This window comes from Mus caroli, chromosome 5, assembly GCF_900094665.2.
Source record: "Mus caroli chromosome 5, CAROLI_EIJ_v1.1, whole genome shotgun sequence".
In the NCBI taxonomy this organism is placed as follows: Eukaryota; Metazoa; Chordata; class Mammalia; order Rodentia; family Muridae; genus Mus; species Mus caroli.
In genome coordinates, this window is record NC_034574.1 from 115,284,331 (window position 1) to 115,291,440 (window position 7,110).

A 7,110-nucleotide genomic window follows, 5' to 3' on the forward strand; every position below is an offset into this window, starting at 1 on the left:
AAAAAAAAAAAAAAAAAAAAAAAAAAGACTAGGGCAGAGTCTAGAAGAGAGTATTTCTAATAAAAGACCCACAGCGCATGTTTAGAAGCGACTTGGTTCCTTTAAGTTACATTGCCACAATCCTTGAATTTCTTACCCCATGTCACACTTTCTTTACTTTCTTTGCCTTTGGATACATCGCAGGAGGTCGCCAGAGCACTTCTGTCCACGGATTTATTTATGATAAGAGAAACAAAAGAATTCTTAACTTTTTGGTTCTTTTAGACAGGATCTCTCTCTGTGCCTGTCTAATCTCGAACTCAAGGCAGCCCTATGTCAGTGCCTCATGCCAGGCATGCACCACCACATCCAACCTCCATATATCTGCCTTTATGATTATATCATTTGGAATGTTCTTCTCGTCGTGTGTGTGTGTGTGTGTGTGTGTGTGTGTGTGTTTGTGTGTTTACTTGTAGGGGGAGGATGGGGGAGGAATTTGAGACAGGGTTTCTCTCTGTAGACCTGAACTCTGTGGACCAGTCTGGCCTCGAACTCGGAGAGCCACCTGCCTCTGTCTCCCAGGTATTTTTTTAAGGGTTATTTATGTATTTTTTTGTATATGGTGTTGTGTCTGTATGTATGTACACCAGCAGAGGGCATCAGATCCCATGAGACATAGACAGTCGTGAGCCACCATGTGGTTGCTGGGAATTGAACTCAGGACCTCTGGAAGAGCAGCCCAAGCTCTTAACCGCTGAGCCATCTCTCCAGCCCTTCCTTAAGTCTTACAGCCCCGTGCTTCAAACCATTCTGTGAAAAGTTCTCGAAGTCCTTTTATCCAGTCTCAAGCCCTGATAACCTCAAAATAATTTTTTGACATTTGACTTCAAGGTGTAGACTGTTATCTGCTCATACATTTCACAAGCCTTAGGGGACAGTGGGGACTCATTTATTTGTTTCTTTCTTTCTTTCTTTCTTTCTTTCTTTCTTTCTTTCTTTCTTTCTTTCCATCATAGTTCACTGAGTCCATCTAGGGGCCAGAGAAATGACTCAGCCATTAGGAGCCCTTGCTGCTTGGAGAAGACCAGGGTTTAGTTCTCAGCACCGGCATGGTGGCTTCTCACCTGTGTAACTGCAGCTCTAAAGGATATAAACGGATCCTCTGGTCCCTGGGGGCACCTGCATGAGTGTGTGCACCCAAATAAAAGCACACATCTAAATGCGACGCTTCCATTATTCAAAACTGAATATATGAACATAAGCAATATAGTAGTCACCTATGCTGGAGTTTCTTCCCAGTCAACATTTTTGTTGGCAACAAGTACCGAGTTGTTCTTCCGTTTACTGGGTGGTAGAACTTGGTTTGGTTTTAGTTTTCAGTGGTTTTTAAAGATTTATTTATTATTATATAAATAAGTACACTGTAGCTGTCTTCAGATGCTCCAGAAGAGGACATCAGATCTCATTATGGGTGGTTGTGAGCCACCATGTGGTTGCTGGGATTTGAACTCAGGACTTTTGGAAGAGTAGTCAGTGTTCCTACCGGCTGAGCCATCTTGCCAGCCCCTCAGTGGTTTTAAATGAAAGCCGTTCTAACAGGTTCATTCTAGACTTTAAGTAGAGCTGTATTTGCATTTCTCTTGGATACCTTTCCTAGAAGTACATTCTATGGCCTTGTGTGTTAGTTTATAAGAAACCTGCCAACCTTTCTCCAGAGTCACTCCCCAGTGTTCTCTCCCCACCAATTGAGTCTGACAACTCCAGTTTCGGATGCTCTTGAAACACTGGGAGGTTAGGCATGATCAACTCCACTTCCATTTTTGTTTGTGGCTAACTTGACAGGCCTGCGGTGGTGTCTCCTTGTCAGATAATTTTTTGTTTGTTTGTTTGTTTGTTTCAAGTCAGGGTGTCTCTTGTAGCACAAGCTGGCTTCAAACTCACTATGTAAATAAGAATGACTTTGAACTTCTGGTCTTCCCGCTCCTTCCTCCCAAGTGGGTGGGATGCCAGGTGCCTATCACTGTACCCAGTACAGATGACCCGGGAGATCCAACCTAGGCCTCATGCATCCGAGACAAGCACCATACCCATGGCACCAGAGTCCCAGTCTTGTTTTTGTTGTTGTTGTTGTTTTAGACAAAGTCTTACTGTGTATCCTCTGCCCCTTCCTCACCAGCCTCCCCTAGTGACAGAACTGCAGGTGTGTGCACCTTCAACCTACAGTTGGCTCTTAATATCCCGTTGATTGATGACATGTGCTGACCCACTGACTTTGCAGTTACCAAAGCACACAGTCTGAGGCCAGGTGTAGTAGATACTTGGAATACTCAGCAGGGAAACAGCCCCAAGTTCAAGGCCACCCTGAGCTACATAGATAAAAACGTCAGGAAGGAAGGGAACATGATTCCAATATTCTGGAGATGACGGCAAGCAGGAGTTCAAAGTCAGCCTCAGCTGCCTAGCACGGTTAAATGGTCTACATGAGATGGACATCGAGCTTCAAAATGGAATTAAGCTACCCTTAGCCCCCCAGCCCCCTTTGAGATCTGTTGCTCTTTCCTTCCCGACATCTATTTGGAGTTCTGTGATGTAAACATGTTTTCACTGTTGTTTTGGGGACCTGCAGGAAGTTCCTCTTTCGGTCACCTCTTCCTGAAGCTCCATGGGGCCTCTTCAGTCGGCACTGCTGCTGCAGCCTGTGTTACAACACATGCACATTCCCTATGACCCCAAGTTTACTGGAAAGAATAAACAGAGCTGGGAAGAGGTGGTGCACACCTTTAAGCCCAGCACTTGGGAGGCAGAGGCAGGTGGATTTCTGAGTTCCAGGTCAGCCAGGGCTACACAGAGAAACCCTGTCTCAGAAAAACAAAAACAAAATAAAAACAAGAGAATAGACAGAATTGAATGTAAAATAGAGGCTGGAGAGCTGACGCCGAGGTTAAGAAGGCTTACTGCCCTTGTAGAAGACCTGAATTTGGTTCCTGTAACCTACTCCAGGTGACTCACAACTGTAAGTCTAGATCTGGGAAACTGGACTTCCTCTTTTGGTACCTGCATTCACATGTGCATATGCACACACACCTACACACACGTATACATAATTAATAAATCCTTAAACTAAATCATAAAACGCATTACTAAGCCAGGCAGTGGTGGCACATGCCTTTAATCCAAGCGCTTGGGAGCCCACAGGGAGTGACACTCTTAGGGAGTGTGGCCTTTTTTGGAGGAAGTGTGGCCTTGTTGTTGGTGGAAAGGACAGGTGCCGGCTGATTAGAGTCTGTGTAAAACTAAAGAAAAATGTAATATTGCCTTTGAATGTAGTTGACATTTTGCTGTTCTGAACCTTACACTTCCACCTTCGACCTGCAGGGGGCAGTGTTTGTCATTAAAATTAGTCACCTCCAAGGGGAAGAGAAACTTTTTTTTTCACTAGCTCCTGTTTATTTAGCAAATGTTAACTGAGCACCTAATAGGAGAACCAGTGAGATCGAACCAAAGCAAAAACAAAAGCAAAAGCAAAAACAAAACAAAACAAAACACTCAATGGTCAGGGAAATGGCCCAGTGAGTCAAAGTGCTTCTCGCCAGGCCTGACAACCAGAGAGTTCCGGCCCTAGGACCCACAAGTTGGAAATCAAGAATGGAATCCCACAAGTTGTTCTCTGACTGCCACACACATGCCTCCCCCTGCCCCCAGTATAGAAGAAATAAAGAGTTTTTTTGTTTGCTTGTTTGTTTTTGTTTTTGTTTTTGTTTCAAGACAGGGTTTCTCTGTGTAGCCCTGGCTGTCCTGGAACTCACTTTGTAGACCAGGCTGTCCTCGAACTCAGAAATCCACCTGCCTCTGCCTCCCGAGTGCTGGGATTAAAGGCATGTGCCACCATCGCCCAGCGAAATAAAGAGTTTTAAAGACACTTAGAACTTACCATGGAGCCGGGCATGGTGGCACATGCCTTTAATCCCAGCACTTGGGAGGCAGAGGCAGGCAGGTTTCTGAGTTTGAGGCCAGCCTGGTCTACAGAGTGAGTTCCAGGACAGCCAGGGCTACACAGAGAGACCCTGCCTTGAAAAACAAACAAACAAACAAAAGACTTACCATGAACAAGGGCTCTAGAGTCTTCTTTCAGGGAAGATGAGGGGTCCCCCAGAAAATTATTCAGTTGAGCAATGTTAGTTCAAGTCAGAAACTTAACCAGTGTTCTCCCTCAAAACTAAAATGCTCCCCCCCCCCCGCATACAATAAAAAATATCTGCAAAGGATATTATTTACTATGACTTTTGCCTTTATGCTTTGGGTTTTTTGGGTTTTGTTTTGTTTTTAGGAGACATGGTCTCTCGCCATAGCCCTGGCTTAGATGTCTGGAAATTTACTGTGTAGACTAGGCTGACCTCAGACTCCCAGGGCTTCGTCTGCCTCTGCCTCTGGAGAACTGGGATCGGAGGTCTTCGCCACCACACCTGGCAGGCTTCACCACATTAGCTGTTTGGGCTTTGGCAAGTTGAATCCCTTTCTGAGGTGCGTTTGTGTGAGTCATGTATGACATTCTGGCTTCTCACTCTTCTGTTGTCCCTGGTAATTAACTGACAAAGAACGGGACTGGGGAGGTGAAGGAAAGGGGGGGATTTGAGAATTGCTTTCCAGTGCCATTGACTTAGCTGTGAAGGACAATCTCTGGGTCGTGCAAACAGAGGCAAGGACCAAAAAGAAAACCACCGTGACATATCCTCAACGTCCATCACTCCACACCTCAAACAGGCCAAATTCTTTCTGTGACCCCCAGATGACCTATAGAAGAAGTTCCTTCATCTTGCCCAACCTCACCAAGGTTTACTTCCTCGTTTTTGCACTGAACTTTTGGCCCCCTCACACCCACCCGCACCCACACCCTACTTGGAGACAGGCTTTTCCCTGTGTGTTGTCTGAGACTGTAAGCAGGGATTCATGAATAAACATGCACTCACCCTACGCAGGGAAGGAACCAGTGACAGATTGAACTTCCAATCACCCTAGGTTGGAGGGCCACAAGTGACAGACAGAAGTTCAACTTGGTGAACCAATGAGTTTTATTGCAGTTAATTATAGGAATATGGATGAGGGGTTACGTACAGAAGCAGAAATGACTCAAAGACAGCACGCACACACACACACACACCATTTTAAAATATCCTACTGTTATACCTTCTACTTAACATCCTGTGTTTTAAGGCATTTACCTCCAAAATAGAAGGTTTTAATCTCCAAAAAACCTGCTACAGGACACTAGATAGTCCAGGTCAGCCTCAAACTCACAGCAATCCTCCTGCCTCAGTCTCTTCAGTGTTGTGGTTTGAGGTAGGAGCCAACACGCCCAGTTTCCTCCTTGAGAAAAGTTCTCAATTTCTGTGTGTGTGCGCGTGCGCGCCTGCCCACAAGCATGTGTACACATGTACATGTTCACGCACATGGTTTCCATCTTGTTATTTGAGACAGGGTTGGATCTCTCATTGACCTAGTGCTTGCAGAGCAAGCAAGGCTGGCAGGTCAGTGAGGCCCAGGAGTCTGCCTGTCTCAGGAATTACAACACAACGTGCCACCACATCTGGGTATCTAGCTTTGATTATGTAGGTTCTGAGACTCGAACTCTGGTCTTTATGCTATATAGCCTTCTCCTCAGTTCCCATTCTCCATGTGACACAGAAGTCTTGGTTCAAAGGCTAAAGTTCTCCCCCGTGCCATTGGAGCTAGCCTCTATACTGTGGGCTCTCCCTGTGGACACCTTGGGAGTGAATGTCTCTTCCTAGTTATTGGATACAAGGATTTTCTTTTCCAAGTTGTCTTGTGGGTATTTAGATTTTTGTTGTTGCTGGTTTTTATTAATGTGTAGTTATTTGTGTATTCTAGATGTGAGTTCCTTCTTTGTGCACATGTGCCTGATCCCTGGAGCTGGAGTTATTAATATACGTGCTGGGAACTGAGCTGGGGTCTTCTGAAAAAGCAGCGCGATCCCTTAACCCCGGACCCATCTCTTCTGTCCCTAGATAGGAACTCTCTCTTGACTTCCTGCTTTATGAACATTTTTCTCCTCCAGCATTCAGGAGGCTGAGATGAGGATTGCTGTGAGTTTGAGGCTAGCCAGGGCTCCATAGTGAGGTCCAGGCCAGTCTGGGATACAGAGTGAGATCCTGTCTCCAAAACCAAACAAACAACAAAGCAAAAACACCCAAAGGGACCAGAGAGATGACTCAGTGGCTAAGAGCATTTTGTTCATCACAGAGAGGACCCAGGTTCAGTTCTCAGCACCCACGTGGCTGTTCATAACCATCTGTAACTCCAGTTCCTGGGGATCATGTAGATCTTATGCCTTCTTCTGATCTATTTGGGTACCGGGCCCACACTTGGCACACATACACGCAGGCAAACTCTTGTATTTGTAGAAATAAAATAAATCCAAAATATTTGGGTTTTTGTTCTTAAGATTTACACATTTTATATATGAGAGTACGTTGTCACTGATGTCAGACACACCAGTAGGGGGCATCAGATCCCATTACTGGTTGTGAGCCACCATGTGGTTGCTGGGAGTTGAACTCCAGATCTGTGGAAGAGCAGTCAGTGCTCTTAACCACTGAGCTATCTCTACAACCCCTAAAACAGCTGTTTTTAAAGGCCCAACAAAAGAGAAACAAGAAATGTCTCCCAAACCATGGCTTTTCTTCCTTCCTTCTACCCTTTCTTTCTCCTTTTCTCTTTTACAGTGGAGTGGGGTCAAGGCAGGTAACAGGGCTTGAAACAAGGGCCTTATATATGTTAGATAACTGTGTGCTACCACTGAGCCACATTCCCAGCTCTGAGGTTTGATCTTTAAAACAAACAATTAGGACTGGTGGGATGGCTCCATGGGTAAAGAAAGGTGCTTGCTTTCAAGCTTGCTGACTTGATGGCAATCCCTGGGACCCATATATAGAATGAGCCATGACAGTGGTGGTGCACGCCTTTAATCCCAGCACTCAGGAGACAGAGGCAGGCAGATCTATGAGTTCAAGGCCAGCCTGGTCTACAGAGTGAGCTCCAGGACACAAAGAAACCCTGTTGCCAAAAACAAAGCAAACCAGCCGGGCGTGGTGGCGCACGCCTTTAATCCCAGCA